Source organism: Dermacentor andersoni, chromosome 4 (genome assembly GCF_023375885.2).
Source record: "Dermacentor andersoni chromosome 4, qqDerAnde1_hic_scaffold, whole genome shotgun sequence".
Lineage (NCBI taxonomy): Eukaryota > Metazoa > Arthropoda > Arachnida > Ixodida > Ixodidae > Dermacentor > Dermacentor andersoni.
Genome location: NC_092817.1, coordinates 12,713,658 through 12,740,175, shown reverse-complemented (window position 1 = coordinate 12,740,175; position 26,518 = coordinate 12,713,658). Strand labels below are relative to the sequence as shown.

Below are 26,518 nucleotides of genomic sequence, written 5' to 3'. Positions count from 1 at the left end.
ACTTTCATCATCAGCTGGTATGGACCTGATTAATTCAAAACTATTGAAAAATGTGGAATCAATTTGTGCATCATATTTATGTCTCATTTTCTCACAGTCACTCTCCTCAGGAATTTTGCCTCTTGATTGGAAAACGGGGAAGGTCGTTCCAGTCTACAAATCAGGTAACAGAGACTCGCCCTTGAATTACCGCCCCATTTCCTTGACTAGTGTGCCTTGTAAAATCATGGAACATGTCATCTACTCACAAATCGTAAACTTCTTGGACCGAAACCATTTTTTTCACCCTTCACAACATGGGTTTCGTAAGGGCCTCTCTTGCGAAACCCAACTAGCGCTTTTCCTTCACGACTTGCACACTAATCTAGACCGTAATATGCAGACCGACACCATCTTTCTTGATTTCACTAAAGCTTTTGACAAGGTTCCCCACCACCGGCTATTACTAAAACTCTCAAAGCTGAACCTACCCCCTAATATTCTCAGATGGATTGAAGAATTCCTAACTAACCGCTCTCAGTCAGTCTATCTTAACGGCCATCTGTCTACATCTCTCCCGGTTACTTCAGGCGTCCCACAAGGTTCTGTCCTCGGTCCCCTCCTATTCTTAATATATATTAACGACTTGCCCCTGCATGTTTCCTGTAGTATTCGAATTTTCGCAGATGATTGTGTTATTTACCGCACCATTAATAACTGTCACGATCAATACTCTCTTCAGACAGAGCTTAACAACGTACTAAATTGGTGTAATAACTGGCTAATGTCCCTCAATCCTAGTAAATGTAAACTCATGTCCTTCACTCGTCGTCACAATCCATATCTCTTTCATTATTTAATTTCTAACACACAGATTGAGCAAGTACAATCATATAAATATCTATGAGTCACCCTCTCTTCTAATCTATCCTGGCAGGTTCATGTCGGTAACATCATTTCAGCATCAAACAAAACACTCGGTTTTCTAAAACGTCACCTTCGTCTTGCCCCACCACATGTTAAATTGCTCGCGTATAAATCACTTATAAGACCCAAATTAGAATATGCATCCCCCATCTGGAGCCCACATCAAGCATATCTAATCACCGCATTGGAAGCTGTGCAGAATCGTGCTGCCCGATTCATTCATTCCTCATACTCATATGACGTCAGTGTTTCATCCTTGAAAGCTACATCCGGACTGTCACCCCTCTCTTTTCGTCGTCGCATTGCTAGCCTCACCATTTATCACAAATTCTTTTACTCTCCTCTCAATCAAGCACCGTATATCGCCGCCGCATCACGCATATCTCACCGCACCAGTCATCCCCTTCAAGTTGCCCGCCCACTATCACGTACTACCACGTTTTCAGCTACGTTATTTCTTCGAGCAGCCACGGACTGGAACGGCCTACCCCATGACATCGTCGCCATCGCTTCAACACCTGCTTTTCAAGAACGCGTAACAGATCACCTTCAATGTTAAATCACCATCGCTGTTTGTCTTCCTCACTACAAATGTAATCCCACCCCTTATGTAACACCCCCTGAAATGGGGGCCTTTAAGGAATAAAACTGAACTGAACTGAACTGAACTGAACTCAGTGTGCATTCCTCTTTCAGTCATGTTATACCCCTGTCACACGGCAAATCTAATGTCATTTACAGCGAATGACATTCGCTGACAATGCCATTTGTTTGGTGTCACACGGTAAAACGTAAGGACATTTTCGAAATGACATTTACAAACGAATGAGTTCGCCAAACTCATTCGCATTCGTTTGGAATTGAATGTGTATCCTCGACACCACGAGTTTACCAGTGTTTCGCAAACAGTACATGCTTCTTCTTTGTTTTAACAAAAATTCCCTATTATTCTATCCATTTTGTTACCTAATTATTGCTTTACCGACATTGAAGTCCATCACGTGCGTAAATACAGAAAACTACTCTCAGTCCAGTGACCAGACAGCCATCTTTAGCTTTCGCTGCAGCAGTCGTGTTGGTTCGCACTGTTAAGAATGGCCGTACGGGGTGGCAACGTGCCAGCTTTCAGCCCGCTGCAGGTGTTCCAAGCCCACCAGACGGGGCGCCCTTCGGAGAACTGCGGACGGCCGGCAGACACGTGGCGCGTGATCAACTCCGGAAATTGGTACTTGGCCGAGCCACCCGGAACAAAGCAGTTCTACGAAGCCCTCTGATGTCGGCACTGAAAGCTGGGCGGTACCGAGAACTGCGGATGACCGGCAGCCACGTGGCGCGCGGTCAGCTCAGGCATGTGGTACTCCGCCGCGCCACCCGAGACGGAGCACAGTTCTACGAAGCCCTCGGTCGTTGACTCCGGAGCCTTTGTGTGTGTGGGCGTAAACGATACTGCGGAACGGCGCCCCTCTGTCGTCGGCTCCAGATCTTGGAATGTGTGAGCCTTTGTGTGTATGGGCTCGAACTTGTGTGCATTAGGGTGGGTGAGCCATAGTGCGAGGCGGCGGCAAGTTTACAATGTTTGGACGAACCTTCCCGACCCTTCCTGCTCCGTCCCCGCCGAACGATGACGTCGAACTATGACGTCAAGCGGAGAGCTTATAAGCAGCGTTTGCCGGCTGCTAGGGAGGGAGTGCTCGTGTCGTGATCATTGTCGGGAGCTGACTGCTCTGTCATGCTCGAAATGAACTATTGAGCTGTGTGCTCGTAAACTGTTTGCTGTATGTTAGTTTTGCGGGCTCCATATGGGAGTCGCGCTAGTCTGCCAATGTATGTCCTGTTTTAAATGTAAATCCTGCAATTAAATCCTGCTCGCCTAGCCCTGTCGTCCCAAGTTCATCTCAACAGCTACGTCTGCCAAATCCTACAGCACCGGAGCATCGGCCGCGGCCGCTTCAATTGACTTGGCGTAAGAGCGTGCGCATGTTTTCCTGTGGCACGCGCCAAGAATGAGGATATTAGAAGCCCGCATGCACATAAGAACGGCAATGACATGCAACTGCCCTTCTTGTACCACTTTAGCAGATGTAGCGGACGCGCCTATCGTTCTCTTCGCCCTGTTGCTTGCCTTAGCTTTGGCTTGGCTTGACTCGACTTCGTTGGCAATGTCGACAAGTTAGTAATCGAACGCTACGGTTTGAAAGCAACGATCACAAATTCGAGTGGAATTTAGCATATTGGAAAATAATTATTGGACAAAAGTGGGTTTGAGGCGTGTCCTTTTTTTACTATCGTCATTGTCATCATTTTCAAATGACATTAGTTTTCGCCGTGTGACAGCGCGCTGTGATAATGACATTAATCGCAACAAATGTCATTTGTTGGAAATGACATTAGATTTGCCGTGTGACAGGGGTATTAGACTGATGAACCGTAACGTTCTCATGTATATACTGTAAATAAATCCCATATTACTCGTTCTCGATGAGAACAAGTCTGTCCCCTCAACAACGCCCTCAGCGTGGATAACTTGGACAACGGCATGGGCCAGCTGCCATCTATTTCATGCTCGACTCCAACCATTACACCATCGACAACCACTGAGGCCATTCCGGGAACAAGTCAAGTGCGCTTCCCTACCAAAATGGAACGCGAGAGCTCTTCAGTCACGGTTGTCAGAGTTTCGGCACTTCGTTTTTGAGAACAAGTACCTTATTATCATAATTATAGAAACTCATTTTTCAAAGACGATTCGACTCACGGGCTGTACAGTCAAGTTGTTGCGTATATCTGCAAGGAGCTCACGTATGTTCACCAAATAGCGCAGCCTCACAACGATAATCAATATGTATGTCTCCGTGTTAAAAGGAAGAAAGCTTCATTCACACTGATAGGCGCCTACATATCGCCATCATGTCGACTTTATTGACAAACACTAAGCGACTTCCCCACAGAAACTCCAGGCCCTTAGGCGATCATGCGTGACTTTAACGCCCATCATCAACCCTCGGGAGGCCCCAGTACAAATCTACGAGTCACTAGTTTTGTTTTATCTCGTTGCCAAGCATGGACTAAGACTTTTGAACGATGGCAGCCCGAATTTTCTCCAAGGAGTGACTTACGGCAGCTGCTTGGACTTGGTATAAGTGTTGCGTCATTTAAGTTCCAAAGTTAAATGGTTCACAGACATTGAAACTCATAGCAGCGACCATATCCCTACGTACATGACTATCAGAAGCCTAGACAGTTCTCTCTACCCTGTTCTCTTAAGACAGATAGACTGGCAAGCGTACCGAATTTCGATCGAGGACAAGTGCAGACATGAACATCCCGAGCTCCTTGAAGACATGATCATACAAGCTCTGCATGCTTCTACGCGCATGTTTACACCATCTATAAGACACACAGATTTCGTCCAAGAATTGGAGAGGCTTCGCGTGATCCGCTGGCGGGCCGAGAGACGATATAGGCGTTAAGTCTATTTATGACCTGACGGAAGCCCGACGTATTCAGAAGAAAGTTCAGCGTGAGATGAACAAACTTCGGGACTAACGATGGAAGAGCTTCTGCGAATTGCTGGACCCTCGCAAGCCGTTATCCCTTGTCTGGAGAACTCTTCAGGGTCTTCATTTACCTCCACAACAACGCCGTCCCTTCACAGCGCTGGCTATACATCAAAGTCGTCCAGAGCTTGAAGTCGCGGGACAACTTTGTGCCAAAGTTACTGGCGACTTCGTTCTGCTGGCTGATTTCTCGCTACCTGACGTTCCCATCACGAGAGATCAAAGCATGGAAGTGGTTTTCTTTATGGAAGAACTGCAAGCGGCCTTGGCTGCGTGCAGGCGATCATCATCACCTGGTCCCGATGGGGGGACCTACGCTGCCTTAAGGCACCTAGGTTCAACAGCACAACGCTGTCTTCTGGATATATTCAACCAATCTTGGCGTGACGGCACAGTCCCCGACGTTTGGAAGTGTAGCCGACTAGTGCTTCTACTGAAGCCTGGGAAGTCTCCGCTGGACCTTACATCGTACCGGCCTATTGCACTTGCGAGTTGCATCGGTAAGGTCATGGAGATGATGTTGCTGACAGCTATGGAATGGTACCTCGAATACTATAACATTTACCCTGAGGCTGTGCTGGTTTTCAACGTGGACGGTTTCCAATTGACAGCGCCATTGATCTCGTGATGGTCGTGCAGCGGAAAAAGCTATGAAGCGTCTCTGTTTGGCACTCTGTTTAGATGTAAAAGTTGCGGAAGCGCTACCACAGACTGCTAATGTATCGCGCTACGCTGACAATATTTACATCTGGGCACGTCAGAATACAGAAAGCGACGCCTCTGATAGCGGCATACCTTCACCGACAAGGTCTGACGATGTCTACAGAAAAATGTGCACTAGTGCCATTTACACGAAAACCGACGTCTTTATACCTGGTGTGAATCGAGGCCCAGTCGATTGCGTACAAGAAAGCTCACAGGTTCTCAGCCCTGATTGTGAATCGTGACATCACCTGGAGTCCGCATGTCTTATAGATTAAGAAAAGCTCATTTGTATTGCGAATACGTTCAATTTCGTAGCTGGAAAATCGTGGGCACCGTCCGTGCGCTCCATCTTGCAGCTATACACGGCACTTTTTCTCGGATTTTTGCGAAACAGTCTTCCTGTTTTGTCCAACACATGCAAGACTAATATCCTTGCACTACAGAGCGTACAAGCCCAAGAATTTCGGACATATCTTGGCCTCCCAAGATGCTCTTCTACAGCTGCAGCGATTGTCATTGCACAGGAGCAACCGACCACCACTCATATCGTCGGTGAGACGCTAAGAGCGCACATTCGACACTTTTCTCGGCTACCATCCCACTACTTAGCCGATTTGTACATTCTGTGGTATTGTGACGAGACACCATGACTCGATACCATCTGGCTTAAAGCCTGCGAAACGCCGAACATTGTGGTGTCTCTGGCAAATTCACCTGTGCCACTCAATTCCTGGGATTGCTAAGAAGGCAGACTTGTCACTGCTAGCCCTGAAGCAGTTGTCTGTGCTTTTCCTCAACGAGTCTTATTTTGACAGCATACATGTTTACACGGGTGATTCCACCTATTCCAACAGCACTATCGGATCAGTAGTTGTTCCATCGGACGCCGTCTTTTTGCAGCTTAGACATTCGAGCAATACTACGTCGACAGCAGCAGAACTTGCGGCTGTTCATGGTGCACTAAAGTACGTGCTCCAGCAGCCACCCAATCGTTGGGCCATTTTCTGCGATTGCAAAGCAGCTCTACAAACTGCCCTTTGCCCTACGTCATGAGTTACACGAGCAGATATTGTACGAAATGAGGCACACTCATCAGCACGTGCTCGAGAAAGGCCACAACATTGTATTTCAATGGTTGCCAAGCCATTACGCAATTGTCGGCAACGACAGCACAGATGAAGCTTCGCGTTTGCCTCACCAAAAATATCAGCGGTTTCCTATACCACTTTCAAGAACTGATCCTGCGCAACAACTTCAATCACTTTCTCGCTACATCACACTTCTACGATGGAATTCACCGGGTTTCACCAACCTACGCTTACACTTTCTCGACCCTAACTTGCGCCTTCGCCTGCCACATGAACTCTCCCATCGCGAAACAACTTTACTGTATCGCGTGTGGTTAGACGTCGCATTTACAAATTGCTATTCATTCCTGACAGGAATGGCCGAAAGTGTAGCGTGCAATTAGTGCGGGTGCGATGAGACCTAGAGCCCCTTCTGTGTCACTGCCCATCCTTTGACACTCAACGACGTACTTTACGAGCGAAACTCAAACTGCTAGACAATAGAGCGCTCTCAGAAGAAAAGATCCTTGGACCATGACCTATGCATTCTTGCATGCAAAAGGCCACAAAAGCTTTCCTGTGCTTCTCGAAGGACACTGGATTGTATGAACGCTTGTGACAGTGCAGATTCCTCTGCGACAGACTGTGAATGGCTGACTATTATTTTTCTTTTCCCTTCTTATCTGCTCGCCTTGCCCCCCCCGCAGGGTAGCCACCGGGCACGTCCTTGGTTAACCTCCCTACCTTTCCCTCTTCGTTTCTCTCTCTCTCCTCCAAAGCGCACTCTCTAGACGGCGAAACAACATTGTGTTGGCGCTCATCACACAGCGTGTGCATTTCCTACGCATCCTGAGCTAGCAGGCATCTCAATAGGCGGTGTGTCCTCGACAAGCTTGGCATTGTCGCTATCATCTTGGCCTTCGCATTCAGCCTGACTTCAAGCATCCAAATGCCTCAGCAAAGCCTCCTTAGCCTCATCGTAATTCTTCTCACCAAGCAGGCTTTCCAAAACACACGCGACATTACGAGGAAGCAACGGTGTCAACCTCTCGGACCAGAGGTCCGGCTGACACCTACGTCTTCACAGACACGTTCAAAATCAGAGAAATATGTAAGGATATCTTCGCTGATCTTGAAGCGCGAGGACAGCCTCGGGCTCACTGCCATTTAAGCTCTTAAATTTCCCGATCAAGATCCTTCATTCTAAGAGCATGCTGCCGCGCTGCCTCTCGCTCACACCTCTCAGCTTCAAGCTCGCGTCCGCGCTTTTCTGCTTCTAGCTGTCGCTCTACAATCATTTCCCAAGCCTCGTTAGCTTCCTCTCAGTCATAGGTACTCATACGTAAGTCCTAGGTTACTACGTCGAGTCCATACTACGTCGAGAATCGCTTTCCTTATTTTTGCGGAGCCGGCGGAAATGTCCAACTCCTCGCAAATTTGAATGAGGTCCTGAACTTGGAATTTCTCCATCACCATCTCCTTCCTCATGTTGCTTGCCCACTACATTTACCCTCACTTGAAAATAAAATCCACTGTTTGAAGAAGTAAATTCTTGATTCGCAACTAGTATACAAAAAAAATGGTCTCCTAATATCTGGCTGTGCTAGAGAGGTCTGGTGACATGAAAGCAAAATCAGGCACTCACCCAGCCAAATTGGTTGATGCCGGTCGGTCTCGTAGCTGCTATCGAGCGGTGTAGCAGGTATCTGCGAGCCTCGTATCTCGCAGCTTGCCATCTGCTGTTGAGATTCCAGTTCGTCAGTCCCATAGCTGCCATCCATTATTGTGACTCGCGCTCGTGGACGGAAGACGGAGTCTTGGAGCCAACGAAGAGGAGATGAAAAGCTTTATAGAATATGTACATATAGCAGCTGGGCCATAGGATACAAGTAGCGGCGCCGAAGAGCGCACCACACTGACAGGGCGGATGGTGACTCTCTCTCTAACAATGGGCCGGTGCTGCCTCCTTTGGCAGAAACCAGGCGAGGCGGGTGCTGACAACCGCGTCGCCTTCCTCTTTCGTCGCGGGAGTAATTTAAGCTGCATACCACCGGACTCCACGGCTAGGGGTCTCCAGTTCTGTGGAATTCTGGGGCACTATAACGTAAAGCTATTCCAAACTTTTCTATTCTAATTCTGCAATCAGACCTCCGCCATTGGCCAAAAGCTTTTTGGGGCCACCCCCACTTCGCCTGTCTGTCACGCGACGTCACGAAAACCGCGATAGCTCCCCATATGATATGACGTATACACACTGATTATGCATGATTGATCCGAACAAAAAAAAATAGTTATTTCTGATTCGATGCCTTTACGCCATTAGCCCTCTGCTATTGGTCAAAAGTTTTCGAGCTGCACGCACTTCTCCTGCCTGTCACGCGACGTCACAAAACCGCGAAAACTCACCGCGTCAGAGTGACGTGTACGCGTTAAAGATGCACTAATATGCCGAACAAAATTTAATTTTTTTCTCAATACCCTCAAACTGCCCCGTTCCGAAAGGAATAAAGGATGGCAGCCGCTGGTCGCTCAGGCACTGGCTACTCGCACCTGCCGGAGAGCATGGGTTTATTTACGTATAATAAAACTTGTTGCATGGCCGTGTAACGTTTTCGAGTACTTTCGGCAGGTTTACGACCTCGCTCTGCCACCTTTTCTTCACTGAGTATCCGCTTTAGCGGCATTCTTAACCTTCCACTGCACGCAAATGCGATTTTTGACCGGCCACCGCAAGCTCTAAGTAAGGGAAAGCGGACCAATCGCAGACGCCGGCACCACCCTCTTCATCCGGTTATCTATTTTAAGTGTCCTAGCTCGGCCCTATCGACACCCTCTCCACTTGAGAGGGCTCGTCGCCTCCTGGCAGTCATTTACAAACCAAAAGCCGCTCAATGTAGGCAATATTATTCATTTTGAAAGCAAAGAAAAGCGACCTCGTATAAACTAGGAGAACGTTTTGATTGGGCTGCTCAGGCAACGCTGCGGGTCCCCGCCCGATGCTTGGGTTGGCGGTTATGCAACTTTGACGTCAGGAGTTTGGAATAAAAAGATATTGCAATAGTTTTACGTTATAGGGCCCTTGAAGGCTGTCGGTGGATTCATCGTGGTGCTCTGTGCTCCCGGGCTCCCCAGTAGGACTCACGGAAAAGGGTCGCCACTTTCTTGAAACTTTGCAAGTCGTCAGTGGATGTTTGAAGCCCAGAACTGGGCAACCACTTCAGAAGAACGAGGGGAAGGGGAAAGCGCCCGTTGCCTCGGTGAAAGGCACGCAGAGTGGCACAACGTACGGGCACAGGACATTGGCACAGCATTCATGAACGCAGGGGGTAACCGCTCGTCGAAAGATATTTCCAGATTGTCTGCACATCGCAGTTTAGGTTTTCAGGTTTCCTGCAAATACGGCTCGCACAGCCCAACAGGAAGGCAACTAGTGACCTCTTGTGGGCGTCAGGATGAACAGACAAGAAATTCAGTTACCTGCCAGCGTGTGTGCTCTTTCTGAAAACGTTGAAAGAAAGCGCGTCATTCCTCCTTCTTACCACTACACCCAAAAAAGGCAGTTTCTGGTCTGCCTCCATGTCCATAGTCAAGTGAATGCAATCTGGTTGATTGTTTAGATACGTGGTGAAAGCTTCCAAAGCACAGCGCTTGATGACGCAAGAACAATCGTCGACGAAGCGTAGAAAAAATTCGCAGTGCCGCCGGAAAGGCGAAGCACCGATTGCGATAGCAAATTAGTAGATAATTGTACGAAATAAGGATAGTAGTTTTATCGGCCGTATAAGCTTGTAAACATTTGCTTAATAACTACACTAATCTAACAATGATCGAGTGCGTAAGCGTCACTCAACGAGAACGTAGAAAGAAACAGACACACGGAGACAGCGCTGTCTTTGTGTGTCTGCTTCTTTCTACGTCCTTGGTGAGTCACGGTTACACATTCTATCATGGATTAACACAAACTAGCCGGTCAACGTGCTTTAACTAAATTAGCCAGCACGGTGTCACGCGCGCACAGGTAAACATGAACACACATCGCTCGATAACAGCGGAACTGTCTGTGAGAGCACTGGAGTTAAGAATCGCGGCAGCAGCCGCGAGCCAATTGACCTCTGTGCATATGTCGCTTCAACGCGTACGAAGCGTCGAAAGCGCAGTGCATACGAAGCTACCGGCACTACGCGCACTCTGCAAACATCGCAGATCGCTTTGAAGATGAGGCCCGTGTGGGCGCGCACTTTAGCCACGTCGCAGAACGCTTTCAAGACACACGAGCGCCGGCAACGCGTCCCTATGGCGCGTCCACTACGGCGTCCGCGATTCGTGTGGCCAACGCCGTAGTAGACGCCGCGGTTGTGTCCACTCTACGGGGCGGCGAGCGAGCATGACATCGAAGCACCGTAGTAGCCGCCGGAGAACGCCTCTCCTCCCTCGCCTAACCGCCTGCCTCGCGTGCCACAGGAGAGGGCACGCATCCGGGCTGCGTTCCTTGCTCGCGCACGCGAGATTGAACCGCGTTTGCCGGCTCACCCTCACATATTTTCACTCATACGGAACCTCACGACGACGTCGACGGCAGAAATCCGCCTGGAGTGTCCACATTGTTACGCGAAGGACGAGTCAGTAAGGCGAGCAACTATTTACAGGTTATATATACAACAGCGGTTTCAGCGCTGACCGGTTAGATTCACAGCGCGAGCCGAGTTCCTTCTTCCTCGTCTTTTCTCGAGGGATGGCGCCCACGCGCGTCGTTCAAACAATCAAATACCACACGCGTGTAGCATAATCCCCCGGCGGCAGAAGCGACGTCCCGGAGCGTCTAAATCTCATCACTGGGAGGGTGATACTGCTTCAGTCGTGTAACGTGCACGATATCACTGGACTGGGAAGCAGATGGGGCGTCAGGGGCGATCTCGTAGGTGACGGGAGTCACGGCACGAAGCACTCGGTATGGGCCTGTGTAACGAGAAAGCAGTTTTTCTGACAGGCCGACATGACGCGACGGAGGCCATAGAAGCACCGTAAAACCAGGCGGGAAGTGCACGTCTCGGTGTCGCCGGTCGTACAAACGCCTTTGACTCTCTTGGGATTTCAGAAGGCGGTCGCGGGCAATTTCCCTTGCGTGGGCACAGCGGGCGATGGCGTCAAGTGCATATTCAGTGGTCGGTGCCGCATGAACAGGGAGGGTTGTGTCCAGGGGTAGTGCTGGTTCCCGGCCGAACAGAAGGGAAAATGGGGAATAACCGGCTGTGTCGTGGCGCGAGGAATTATAAGCAAATGTGACAAACGGTAGAGCGAGGTCCCAGTCAGTGTGGTCTGAAGAGACATAATTCGCGAGCATGTCTGTGAGAGTGCGATTGAGACGCTCCTCGAGGCCATTTGTTTGCGGATGGTATGACGTGGATAGCTTATGCCTCATGCCACAGGACTGCGGGATGTGCGCGATAACTTTTGATAGGAATGTCCGGCCACGGTCTATGAGAAGTTGTCGCGGAGCTCCATGTAATAAAACCACGTCGCGTAGAATAAAATCGGCGACATCTGTGGCGCAGCTTGTAGGAAGCGCTCGGGTGATGGCGTATCTCGTGGCGTAATCCGTGGCCACAGCGATCCACCTGTTCCCAGAGGTAGAAAGAGGAAAAGGGCCAAGTAAGTCCAAACCAACCCGAAAGAATGGTTCCGCGGGAATATCTAGTGGTTGAAGGTACCCAGCAGGGAGTGTCGATGTTGTCTTGCGTCGCTGGCATTTCTCACAAGGAGCTACCTATCTTCGAATGGAGCGAGCAAGCCCTGGCCAAAAGAAGCGTCGGTGGATCCGGTCGTAGGTACCAGACTTACCAAGGTGACCGGCCGTGGGGAGGTTGTGAAATTCGTGAACAGCGGAGCGAAGGTGTTTAGGGATCACAAGGAGTAATGCAGGGCCGTCGGGGTGAACGTTGTGGCGGTAGAGTACGCCATCTTGAAGTGTGAATAAGCGAAGGGAACTGTCGGCAAGTGACGATTCCAGGCGGTAAATGATGATACGCAAGGACGGGTCACGGCGCTGCTCGTCGGCGACATGGACCATTGGAAAAACAGAACACAGGCGTCGGTGTCAGTATCAGACATAGAGGTCGCGTCTTTGACTGGGTAGCGAGAGAGGCAATCTGCGTCCTGGTGTTGGCGTCCCGACTTGTAAGTCACTGTGTAGGGTTATTCTTGTCGTCGGAGGGCCCAACGACCGAGCCGGCCAATGGGATCCTTGAGCGAGGAAAGCCAACAGAGCACATGATGGTCTGTGATTAGTGAGAAGAGCTTCCCATATAAATATGAGCGGAACTTTGAAACAGCCCAGGCGAGAGAAAGACATTCGCGCTCGGTAATCGAATAGTTGCGGCCTGCAGTTGTCAGGAGCCGGCTAGCGTAGGCTATAACGCGGTCGTGTCCGTGTTGGCGTTGCGATAAGACGCCGCCGATCCCATAACCACTGGCATTGGTTCGGACCTCTGTAGATGCGGACAGGTCAAAGTGGGCCAAGATCGGTGGATTGGTGAGAATCGTGACACGGCGTGAAAATGCGGCAGCCTGAGGGGAACCCCACGTAAAAGGCACATCTTTCTTCAGAAGTTCAGTGAGTGGTCGAGCGATTGCTGCGAAATCTTTCACGAACCGTCGGAAATAAGAACAGAGCCCCACAAAACTCCGCACGTCTTTTTGACAGACTGAGGTACAGAAAAAGCCGTTGCTGCTCGAATCTTCTCCGGGTCGGGTTGTACTTCGGAAGCATCGACTAGATGGCCTAGCAATGTAATATGTCGGCGTCCGCAGTGGCACTTCGATGAGTTTGAGTCCAGCCTTGCAGAAGACGTTAAGGATAGCTGCGACGCGCTCAAGGTGCCTCTCAAATGTAGTAGAAAACACAAGGACGTCGTCCAGGTAACAAAGGCAAGTTGACAATTTGAAACCTTGAAGCAGAAAGTTGATCATCCGTTCGAACGTGGCGGGTACATTGCATAAACCGAACGGCATAACCTTGAATTGGTAGAGGCCATCTGGAGTGACGAAAGGGGCCGTTTCTTGGCCTTCCGACGGAAATTTGCCAATAACCAGATCGACGGTCGTTGGAAGAAAAGTATTTGGCACTGTGAAGACAATCAAGAGCGTCGTCGATTCGTGGTAAAGGGTAAGCGTCCTTTTTAGTAATTCGGTTTAGGTGGCGGTAATCAACGCAGAAACGCCACTTGCTTCGTCAAGCCAAAATTGATAACGGGGAGACACATCTGATTAGCGGCAAGGGTTACGACGGAGTCTGGCACAGAGATGTCGCGCGCCAGGAGGACATCATGAATAGGTGCGACGACATAGTCGCCATCAGGCACGGTTGCCGTTGAGGCCAATTCGACGAAGGTTAGGGCTTTTGGAGGTAAGCGAACAAACGCTGTAGTGCAGAGGTTATATTTACAACAGCGGTTTCAGAGCTGACCAGTTAGATTCACAGCGCGAGCCCAGTTCGTTCTTTCTCCTCTTTTTTCGAGTGATGGCGCCCACGCGCCTCGTTAAAACAATCAGATATCACACGCGTGTAGCAATATAATTCCTATCACAATAAAACTCGTGATGATGGGCTGAAAGAAGCGAGCGCATGACGTTCCAGCCATTCCATTGTCAGATTCGCAGTGGTCACCGAGACAGATGCACCCATTGGAGTGCCGAGGACTTGCTTGTAGATGGCCTTATCAAAACAGAAGTAGGCGTTGCCCAGGCAAAAACTGAGGATCCTCTCAAGCTGGGGATATCAAATGGAGATCTTTCGGGCAGAGCCGGATCGGTGTCGAGAACAGCAGCACGCGCTTCTACGGCCATGTCAGTGGGAATAGAAGTAAACTGAGCCCAACGTCAAACGAAACCATCACCTCGTCCTCGTCGAGGACCAGGTCCCGAACGTTTTCAACGAAATCGGTGGAGTTGCGTACATGCGTGATGCCTTTTCCGACAAAATTCTGTGCAGAAAGCCGGATAGCTTGCACACGGGGGAACGGGTAAAGTTCACTGTGGGCGGCAAAGGGACATCCGGTTTATGAATCTTGGGTATGCCATAAAGCGCAGGGGGCGCACCATTATGGCAAATTATGCCACCATTATGGCATTATGGCACCAGCATGTGCATACGCCCCATGCTAAAACCGATTTAAATAGGTACTTCGACTTTTTTCGCTCCATTCTGAACAAGACTTCCGCATGGAAGCCGAAACTTCATGTTTTTTTTTTAAGTTTTACTTGCTCGGTGTACGTCTCTCTTTGTTGAGTTTCATCCCGACCAGACAGGCTTCCGTCGACCTCTCGATTACATCCATGCTTTTGATTGCCTTACTTCCAGGCTTTGCACACTTTACAAGCCATATTAAAACCCTTGCGAGGACACATATTATGTATTGGTGTCAGTAATGGCGCACCAAGACACCACCTTTGATTACGCAGTCTGCGGGATCAGCTGTACTCTTTTGTCTCCATTCCCACCGACTTATCGCGTGGCTGCTGGGGCAGTCGGAACCTTGCCGGAAATGCGGCTGGCTTGTATAGTGCGGAATTTAGCGCTTAATTAAATAATCCTCTGCTCATCGACCTGGATCATTCCCTTCCGCAATCCATTCATGTGTCAATCGATGCGAACAATATGTGCATTTGGGGCATCAGGAGTGACGCGTTCCAAGGTGCGCGGCAGACTATAACGTCAGATTATTTTCGAGCACGAGGTCTTTAGGTTGAAGAAAACGGCTGAAGTAGGCAAAGAATGCGATTCGCATTAAAATATGTAGAAATAATGCGCATCAAGCGCACATGTTGTAACTTATGTGAAGCGAAGCTTTAGTGAAGCCGTTCAATAAATGCTGCATAACCAAATTTGATGGATACAATTGTCTTTATTTTAATCTAATGCAACATGTAATCTCATGCAATGTTTGTTTATGCCCTGTAGACATCGCAACTTTATGTAATGGAGTGTTTATGTTTATACACTACATAGTTCACACGATACGCCGAAATGCAGATTAGATCAGGCGAATGCGCTATGCGAGACATCGACGCCGCGATGTCACAAGGACGAATACGATGTATGATGTTCCTCGAAGGAAGAATGGCGAGGTGCATGTACATAGAAGAAACGACGCATAAGTAAATATATTAACGACTTTAATACCTTTTGTGTCGCTGTGGCACATACGAATTGTGAGGAATAGGCCAATAATGGATACATTTACCCAGTGGCCCAAGAATCCAGTAGCCCAAATATAAATAATTCGAAGGAGCTGTTGAATATCTTACACTGTTCCATTAAAATGTTTATATGCTTTAGAGATACCTATTTGCCGAGATTATGCGCACAGGTTTACGTTGTGATTCATTGTTTGATTAAGCGAACCAAAGGTGCACTCACTGGCACTCACTGTAGGTCAAGGAGGAGAAAAAAAAGGAAGGAAAGGACAGGGAGTTTAGCTAGTCTAATTGTACCGGCTGGATAGCCTGTGCTAGGGAAATGTGCAGAGGGGATAAAAGTCATAACAAAATAAATATAGAAAAAATGCCTACAATAACGCGAAGCAACGCGCCAAACTTTCAAAGTCGCTCACATAATTCACAAGTCCTTAAGAACCTGAGCAGAACATTTAAGACCTTTAGTGGACCCGTCTGGACCAGAGTTCTAAGACGTTTTGCTCCGTCCGAGGGCTATCGTCCAGTTTTTTCGAGCGCAATCGCTAGCATTTTTCTAGCCACACTGCAACAAGATAGTCACTGCTATGTTGAGCGGTTGCATCACGAGGCGGGCATCGGCAATATCAGTTTATTGTGATCGCACAAAACCCAAACAATGGGACGCTCAAAACTGGCTCATAAATATGCACACCTCTGTATACGTTGGTGGATGGCGCTGCCCATGCCCAAGGTCCAGCGCACTGTTCAACTGATTCGCTGAACTTTGTGGCCAGGTTCACTACACAACAGTCACAGAGCTTGATCGTCTCGTCGCCAGCAGGGCTGTCGGCCATTCTAATGAGGAAGGGATAGGCGTTCGTGAATGCCACGCCGAGCCTAAGGCGGCACAGAAGTGTTGCTTTCGCTGGTGGTATCGCTGCTGGAAGACGGAGCTGTAGTCGCGCATCCAATCTGTGCATTTCGACAGTGGTATTGATATAATATGAGCACCGTCGTGGGCCGATCGGGCAGCGTCATCCGCACTGTCGGTACCATTAATTCCGCAGTGGTCCGGTACCCACTCGTAGATGTTGTGCTCGATTGCGTGATGGTGAAGCAGTCGAATGTCTGCGACTAATTGCACGCTAGGTCCGTGATTGAACGGGGGCAGCAGACACTGGAGAGCTGCCTTAGAGTCACAAAAGATCGACCATGACTGTGATGTTTCGTGATCAATAAACTCCAGAGCAGCGCGGATAACTGCGAGTTCTGCAGCCGTCGATGATGTCATGTGAGACATCTTGAATTGAATATTGATACTTTTCTCGGGAGTTATCAGTGCTCCAGCTAAACAGTTAGTGTAAACGTGGAGACGTTCACTGTGATTCTCATTCAACAAGGAAAGTACGCTTTGTTTGAGGGCGAAATATGGCATCTCCTTTTCCTTTTTAAAATGGTCGTGCTGCAACAGTGAAGTTCAACAGTGAGGTTCCATGGTTGACGGTAATAATCCTGCTAAACGCTGAGCGAGGTCTATCGGCAGGACGGGAGGCGATGATGCGATGAAATCGGTTGAAGTGCACCTTATAACGTCGACTTGCATGTACGTATTGATGGGGTGGCCATGCGCGATGGCTATTGCCTGTGGATGCACTTCTGGGTAGGACAAGGCATACTCGCTGAGCTTGGGCTTACGCAGACTGGAGGGCACGGAGGGTGCTCGTACGTCCTGCCCAGTACAGGCAAGTTATAATGTATAGCAGTCTAGCGACCATATTCCTGAAGCGACTTTTTTAACACGTGTAGTGGTAAATCTCAGACATTCCTTGCTTCCGCGATATTCCACATACTGCGATATGGCCCCTTTACTGTGGCCACTATCTTGCGCAGGTCGCCCATGAGCATGGATGCATGACGGCGACTGTATGACGCCGATGCAGTGACGATGGACTAGTGAAGAAGGAGTGATAGTCGTATAACGACGGCGACATGACAGCAGTGAGATGTCGATTCTTAAATTAGGACGATGGCGTAACTACGACCACGTGACGGCGACGACACGAGGACAATGAGATCATAACAACTCTACGACGACGGTGGCGTGACGACGGCGGTTTAAAAAAATTATGTGGTTTTACGTGCCAAAATCACTTTCTGATTATGAGGCACGCTGTAGTGCGGGACTCCGGAAATTTAGACCACCTGGGGTTCTTTAATGCGCACCTAAATCAAAGCACACGGGTGTTTTCGTATTTCTCCTACATCGAAATGCGGCCGCCGTGGCTGGGATGCGATCCCGCGCCCTCGTGCTTAGCAGCCCAACGCCATAGCCACTAAGCAACTACGGCGCGTGATGAAGCGAGAATGACGACGATGACACTACCAAGACGGTATGACGACGAGAGTATGGCAATGGATACATAATAGCGTCTGTGTGAGGATGACGCAATGACGACGATGGCATGAGCATGATGGCATAATTACGACTGAATGACGACAACATGATTACTATAGAATGAAGAACAAGGAATGACGACAATCGATCGATGAAGGTGGTATGACGACGACGGGATGATGACGATGGAGTGGCGTTACTGAAGTGATGACAATGTCGAAACGACCGTGTGACGACGATGGATCACGACGACGGCATGGCGATAGCCGGTTGTCTAATTCACAATAACGGCGATGTAATATGACCACGATGGCATAATAACAACAATATGACCACGAGTGCGTGACGACGACTGCATGACGACAATCCATGGCGTGACGAAGGCATGAGGACAATGGGGTGACGACGAGTGTCTGATGACAATGGCTAGACGATGGCTGTATCACGAAACCTGTGTGACGACTACGGCATGACGAGTGAAATGACGAAGCTGGAGTGACGATGATGACACGACTACGATGGTATTACGACGACGGTAGGACAATGGAGGTGTGATAGCGACTGTCTGAAGATGACGGGATGACAAGGGCGGCATAATTACGATTAAATGACGATGGTATGATTGCAATACAATGACGAATAAAGATTCACGTCGGTGAAACGATGAAGGTGGCATGACGACGACGGAATGATGACAGTGGGATGACGTTGGCGAAGTGATGATAATGATAAAACGTCAGCGCGACGACTGCGGCGTGACGATAACGGTGTGATGACGACGGCAGGACGAGTTTCGGATGACAAAGCTGGAATGATGGTAATACAACGACGTCGACCGCATCAAGACCACGAGCACATACCTAGTGGACCAAGGTATTACACAATTTGGCCAATGTGTGGGAAAAAAAGCCTGACGACGGCATGATGGTGAGCTCCTCGGTATTCCGCGAACATCTCACGGTGGACTTACTCGAATTCGAGGATGCGCTGAGAAACCTTCGCTTTGCTTTACGATTCCGCACCAGCTCGAAGGTGTCGTCACACGAATCTTCACTGCTGACATAGTACTGTTCCTGTTCGCTCCAGTTATCGCTACTGACAACCTGAGACGCCTCAAAAGGCAAGCCGTGTCTTCACATCTAGAGGCACTGGTTCCGAATGAAATCAAAGACATCAGAGTGAACACCCGTAAGAACGTCCTAGCGATTGACGTAGAACACGCGGCTGCGTTGGATTTTACGCGCAATGTCACCGAACTTGACGGGATGAAAGTCCGCCCTCATATTCCGCTGGGCAAACAAGTCAGTATTGGCGTAATTTACGATGTTGACGAGACCATTGTCGACTCCGATCTGTCGATCTTAATCAAGCCAGCTACAGAAAACACCATCATCACCAACGCGTTTCATCTCGGCACGTCACGGTGTGTCAAAATCACATTGAAAGGCGAATCCCTACCATCGCATGTAAGAGTGGGCCACTTCCGACACGCAGTTCGCCCCTTCATACCAAACCGCTGCAGTGCTGGAAGTGCATGAAGTTTGGGCATGCGAGTAGTGTGTGCAAGAACACTACCGTCTGTTGTCGCTGCACTGGGCCCCACACCACTAACACGTGCGAGGCCAGTGTGCTGAAGTGCACAAACTGCAGCGGCCCTCATGATGCATCCTCGAAGGAATGCCCTTTAATTCGCAAGGAAATGGCAATATTGAAGAAAATGGTTAGAAACTACTCGTCTCACCGAGAAGCAGCAACATCTATTAGGCGTCGACGATCGCGTCGCCGACGTCGATCACGAACTTCCAAAGCCTCTGCAGAGCGCCAGCCACGTACATTACCACCCACTCTTCCGCCCAGGCCAAACGCAGTCAGCTCAAAGGACAAAGGTGCAACGAACAGCCCGACACCTGACGCTTGGCCTGCACTCCCAAGGCTACATGCTCCTACTGAGCGAAATCAGACTTCTATAGCAAGGGACACTTCGACTGTTCCTGATATAGTGACGGACCAAGATCAACAAATTGTTGTCATGATCAGCTCTCTGGTGAGTGCTATTCGTGTTCTTCTGGACAAGCTACAGACACCAACAGCTCGAAGTGCGTTCCAAGTGCTGGATGCCATCACTCCGGTTCTAGTGAGCCTTCAGAAGTCCAGTGCTTGAGAACTTCTACAGCAGAACCATGGCTCATAAACAGCAACAGCGATCGTTCCGGGATGATGTCAGAAGTGCCTCCATATTCCAATGGAATGCGAGAGGCCTGAGGTCATGTATTTCGGATTTTCGACAGTTCGTGTTTGACTGCCAGTTTCCTATACTGGTGATCTTATCAGCCTCCATAAGGCTATCAGCATATGAACCTTTAGTTTCAACCACGTGTGTCGGTAGTAGTAAGGTTCTGGTTGACATTCGCAAGGACCTAACGTATTTTTCGCAACCCGTAGCGCCACACGACGGTAACCAATACGTCTGTGTTGGTGTGAAAAAGAAGAGGCTGTCTTTTACTATTATTGGCATCTACCTATCCCCAAGAAGTTAGTTTGACAGCAAAAGACTAGAAGATATTATGGCTGCTGCTCCCGGTCCTTGGATAACAACAGGGGACTTCAACGCTCACCACCATATATGGGGAAGCTCCAGGATAAATTCAAGGGGCAGGTCACTAATATCCCTTGCATCAGACCACAACCTGTGTCTTTTAAATGACGGAAGTCCGACATTTCTGCGAGGAACAACGTACAGCAGCTGCCTTGACTTGACTTTGGTGTCACGTTGCCTGACTTCGAGCGTGCAGTGGTTCACTGATATTGAAACACATGGAAGTGATCATATTCCGACCTATGTGAGAATCGATGAACTAGACGCCGCATTACTGGATGTATCTCGCCAAATCGACTGCTCAGTCTTTCAAGATCGAGTAGAAGACATCTGCAAGAAACATATCGCACGCAGATTCGAAAACATAATTGCAGACGCAATGCAAGATTGCACGCGTTGCTTCACACATTCGTCAAAGCGTACAGAGAATGACATTGAATTGGAAAGGCTTCGTACAATACGTCACCGTGCTGGAAGGAGGTACAGGCGCAAAAGTCAATTCTTGACCTCAGAGAAGCTCGGCGCATGCAAACGAAGATAAAACGCCGAATGAATTAGCTGGCGTATCAAAGATGGAAATACTTTCGTGAGTCACTAGACCCCCGCAAGCCATTGTCCCGTGTGTGGCGTACCCTACGGGGTCTTTGCTCAAGACCCCAGCAACGACACCCTTTTAACGCCCTTGCTCTCTATCAAAACCGCCGTGAGATAGACGTTGCAGAGGAATTTTGCACGAAAATCGCCGACGGCACAGTTTTAGTCCCTGACATGGCTTTAAGCGACATCCCCGGTCCACGAGATACAAGTATGGAGGCTCCATTCTCTATGGAAGAGTTAGAAGCTGCTATGGCGCTCTGTAGGTGTTCGTCTTCACCAGGCCCGATGGCATAACATATACTGCTTTGCGCCACCTGGGCCGAGAAGCACGAAGATAACTCCTCAGCCTTTTTAATAGTTCATGGCAAGATGGTGTCGTCCCACAGGAATGGAAACGCAGCCGCCTGGTACCACTACTAAAAGCAGGAAAGTCGCCGCTCGAACTGGCATCGTATCGGCCTATAGCACTCGCCAGCTGCGTCGGGAAGGTCATGGAATGCATGATCCTCATGCGTCTCGAATGGTACCTAGAACACCACAAAATCTACCCTGATTCTATGGCGGGATTTCGACGAGGGCGTTCATCGATTGAGTGTCATCGATCTAGTGTCGTCTGTAGAACAGCAAAAATCTTGGAAACGATTATCAGTAGCGCTCTTTCTGGACGTGAAAGGCGCTTACGACAACGTTTCCCATCAACCCATTCTAGACGCACTTTTGACAATTGAACTAGGAGGGCGAGTATATCGATCGATAAGAAACTACTTGACACAAAGGGCCTTGTTCGTACGTACGGACGATGGTCCGACTACCGACCCCTATATATGCCGAGGAGTTCCCCAAGGTGGTGTTCTAAGCCCTATTCTTTTCAACTTCGCGCTTCTTGGGCTGGCCGAATCCCTACCGGAAACAGTGAGTGTCTCAATATACGCCGACGACATCTGCATCTGATCATCAGCGGTCACTCGCCTGCAGGTTCGCGCAAGGCTACAGAAAGCAGCAACACAGGCATCTCACTGTCTTCACACACAAGGCCTTACCATCTCAACAGAAAAATGTGCGTTAGTCGCTTTTACACGAAAAGCGATGTCTCGTTATCCAGTATGCATCAATGGCTAGCCTATCTCCTACAAGAGGAATCATTTTTGGATGTCATTGTGGACCGGGACCTCTCTTGGAGCCGACGACCACAGGCGTCCTTCTCCAACGAGGTCAGCATCCATCGTGCCTGTCTACGATCGGGCTTCACACCCTCAGCACGTTCAACCTCAGCTTTGTGGTGTTTAAAACAACCTCAAGTGCGTCTTACGGTTCCAGGGATAAGAAAGAAGACCGACCTGCCTACATTGGCCTTGAAGCAAGCAGCTCTGGATTGTTTGAACACTTTATACTTTGACAGAGTCCACATATAAACGGATGGCTCTTCCACTCAGACCAGCTCCACCGGCGCAGTGGTTATACCATCACGATCAATTATCATCCGAAACAAGATTTGTCACTTGACAACATTGACCGGGTCGGAGCTTGTTGCCCTCCGAGGTGCCGTTGATTACATTAACAACCAACCCGCTAATCGGTGGGCAATATTCTGCGATTCGAAGGCGGCCTTACAATGTCTTCTGTCATCTCTTCGTCGCGGGTCTTGCGAACAACTAGTGTCGGAGCAATGCATTGGTCGGAGATACGAGAAATGCGCCATCGTATGATAGCGAAAGGACACGACGTCGTGTTTCAGTGGCTGCCTGGCCATTGCGGTATCTCCGGCAACGACCTCGCTGACGAAGCTGCTAAGAAAGCACACGAAGGAGCAACCCTTGTTCCTGTACCTTTATCGCGGACCGACGCAGCCCAACACCTAAGCAAGCTAGCACACCGTATGACATTAGAGAAGTGGCACGCATATGAATTCACCTAAGATCGATTGCATTCCTTCGACCCCTCTATGCAACTGCGGCTGTTACCAGAGCTTCCGCGAAATGAGGAAACAATGCTGTGCCGCTTACGCTTGGGCGTCGCATTCACCAGTGCATATACGTTTTGATTGGAATGGCTGATAGCGCCGACTGCAACGCCTGCGGTGTCGAGGAAACTACAGAACATCTACTGTGCTACTGCCCATCTTTTGAAAACGAAAGACATGATCTCTGCACAGCTCTCAATCAGCTAGATAGAACACTGTTCACCTTGAACAAGATCTTGGGACATGGCCTCGCATATCGCAGCTACAAAAGGCCACAAAACCGCTGCTGCGATATTTGAAAGCTACTGGATTGAGTCAGCGTCTGTGATCCGGACTGAGTGACCGAACGATATCCCCAGTAGACTTTCTCTTCTTTTAATCTTTCCGTCCCCTTTTCCCTTTCCCCAGTGTAGGATAGCCAACCGGGCTCAGTCCTGGTTAACCTCCCTACCTTTCCTTTATTATTTGTTCTCGCTGACGACGGCAGCGTGACGACGGCATAGTGACGGGAGTCAGATCACCAAGCTAAAATAATTATGATTGAATGACCGCGATGGTATCACTACGGCGGCGACAACCAATGCATGACGATTGTGTGACGATGGCGGCAGGAAAAATGTCGGATGACAAAACTAGAACGACGGCATGATGCAACAACCACGGCGGCGTCACAACCACGAGTCCATATCTAATGGTCCAAGCTATTAGACAACTTGGGTCACTAGGTCGCAGTAGAAGGCGTGACGACGAGGGCATCACGAGAGTGTATCACGAAGCTGGAATGACGACAGACTAACATGGCATCAAGGCGAGGAGCACATTCCTAGCGGCCGGACGGCCGGCCAGCCAGCCAAGACAAGACAAGACAAGACAAGACAAGACAAGACAAGACAAGACGAGACAGACAGACAGACAGACAGACAGACAGACGGACGGACGGACGGACGGACGGACGGACGGACGGACAGACAGACAGACAGACAGACAGACAGACAGACAGACAGACAGACAGACAGACAGACAGACAGACAGACAGATAGATAGATAGATAGATAGATAGATAGATAGATAGATAGATAGATAGATAGATAGATAGATAGATAGATAGATAGATAGGCAGGCTCAAAATGGCTGAAGTAGGCACCATCATCATCATCATCATCAGCCTAGTTACGCCCACTGCAGGGCAAAGGCCTCTCCCATACTTCTCCAACTACCCCGGTCATGTACTAATTGTGGCCATGTTGTCCCTGCAAACGTCTTAATGTCATCCACCCACCTAACTTTCTGCCGCCCCCTACTACGCTTCCCTTCCCTTGGAATCCAGTCCGTAACCCTTACTGACCATCGGTTATCTTCCCTCCTCATTACATGTCCGGCCCATGCCCATTTCTTTTTCTTGATTTCAACTAAGATGTCATTTACCCGCGTTTGTTCCCTCACCCAATCTGCTCTTTTCTTATCCCTTAACGTTACACCTATCATTCTTCTTTCCATAGCTCGTTGCGTCGTCCTCAATTTCAGCAGAACCCTTTTCGTAAGCCTCCAGGTTTCTGCCCCGTAGGTGAGTACTGGTAAGACACAGCTGTTATACACTTTTCTCTTGAGGGATAGTGGCAACCTGCTGTTCATGATTTGAGAATGCCTGCCAAACGCACCCCAACCCATTCTTATTCCTCTGGTTATTTCAGTCTCATGATACGGATCCGTGGTCACTACCTGCCCTAAGTAGATGTATTCCCTTACCACTTCCAGTGCCTCGCTACCTATCGTAAACTGCTGTTCTCTTCCGAGACTGTTAAACATTACTTTAGTTTTCTGTAGATTAATTTTCAGACCCACCCTTCTGCTTTGCCCCTCCAGGTCAGTGAGCATGCATTGCAATTGGTCTCCTGAGTTACTAAGCTAGGCAATACCATCAGCGAATCGCAAGTTGCTAAGGTATTCTCCATCAACTTTTAGCCCCAATTCTTCCCACTCCAGGTCTCTGAATACCTCCTGTAAACATGCTGTGAATAACATTGGAGATATCGTATCTCCCTGTCTGACGCCTTTCTTTATTGGGATTTTGTTGCTTTCTTTGTGGAGGATTACGGTGGCTGTGGAACCGCTATAGATATCTTCCAGTATCTTTACATATGGCTCATCTACACCCTGATTCCGTAGTGCCTTCATGACTGCTGAGGTTTCGACTGAATCAAATGCTTTTTCGTAATCAATGAAGGCTATATATAAGGGTTGGTTATATTCCGCACATTTCTCTATCACCTGATTGATAGTGTGAATATGGTCTATTGTTGAGTAGCCTTTACGGAATCCTGCCTGGTCCTTTGCTTGACAGAAGTCTAAGGTATTCCTGATTCTATTTGCGATTACCTTAGTAAATACTTTGTAGGCAACGGACAGTAAGCTGATCGGTCTATAATTTTTCAAGTCCTTGGCGTCCCCTTTCCTATGGATTAGGATTATGTTAGCGTTCTTCCAAGATTCCGGTACGCTTGAGGTCATGAGGCATTGCGTATATAGGGCGGCCAATCTTTCTAGGACAGTATTCCCACCATCCTTCAGCAAATCTGCTGTTACCTGATCCTCCCCAGCTGCCTTCCCCCTTTGCATAGCTCCTAAGGCGTTCTTTACCTCTTCCGGTGTTACTTGTGGGATTTCAAATTCCTCTAGACTATTCTCTCTCACCTTATCGTCGTGGGTGTTACTGGTACTGTATAAATCTATATAAAACTCTTCAGCCACTTGAACTATCTCATCCATATTAGTAACGATATTGCCGGCTTTGTCTCTTAACGCACACATCTGATTCTTGCCTATTCCTAGTTTCTTCTTCACTGCTTTTAGGCTTCCTCCGTTCCTGAGAGCCTGTTCAATTCTATATATATTATAGTACCTTATGTCCGCTGCCTTACGCTTGTTGAATAACTTAGAAAGTTCTGCCAGTTCTATTCTAGCTGTAGGGTTAGAGGCTTTCATACATTGGCGTTTCTTGATCAGATCTTTCGTCTCCTGCGATAGCTTACTGGTTTCCTGTTTAACGGCGTTACTACCGACTTCTATTGCGCACTCCTTAATGATGCCCATAAGATTGTCGTTCATTGCTTCAACACTATGGTCCTCTTCCTGGGTTAAAGCCGAATACCTGTTCTGTAGCTTGATCCGGAATTCCTCTAGTTTCCCTCTTACCGTTAACTCATTGATTGGCTTCTTATGTACCAGTTTCTTCCGTTCCCTCCTCAAGTCAAGGCTAATTCGAGTTCTTACCATCCTATGGTCACTGCAGCGCACCTTGCCGAGCACGTCTACATCTTGTATGATGCCAGGGTTCGCGCAGAGGATGAAGTCGATTTCATTTCTAGTCTCACCATTCGGGCTCCTCCACGTCCACTTTCGGCTAACCCGCTTGCGGAAAAAGGTATTCATTATCCGCATATTATTCTGTTCTGCAAACTCTACTAATAACTCTCCTCTGCTATTCCTAGAGCCTATGCCATATTCCCCCACTGACTTGTCTCCAGCCTGCTTCTTGCCTACCCTGGTATTGAAATCGCCCATCAG

General features: G+C 48.8%; 1 protein-coding gene across 4 annotated transcripts in view; it reads right to left on the bottom strand.

Moving 5' to 3' along the window:
* v (Tryptophan 2,3-dioxygenase vermilion) overlaps positions 1-26,518 on the bottom strand; it is a 308,315-nt gene that overhangs the window by 197,409 nt on the left and 84,388 nt on the right. The window lies entirely within an intron of this gene.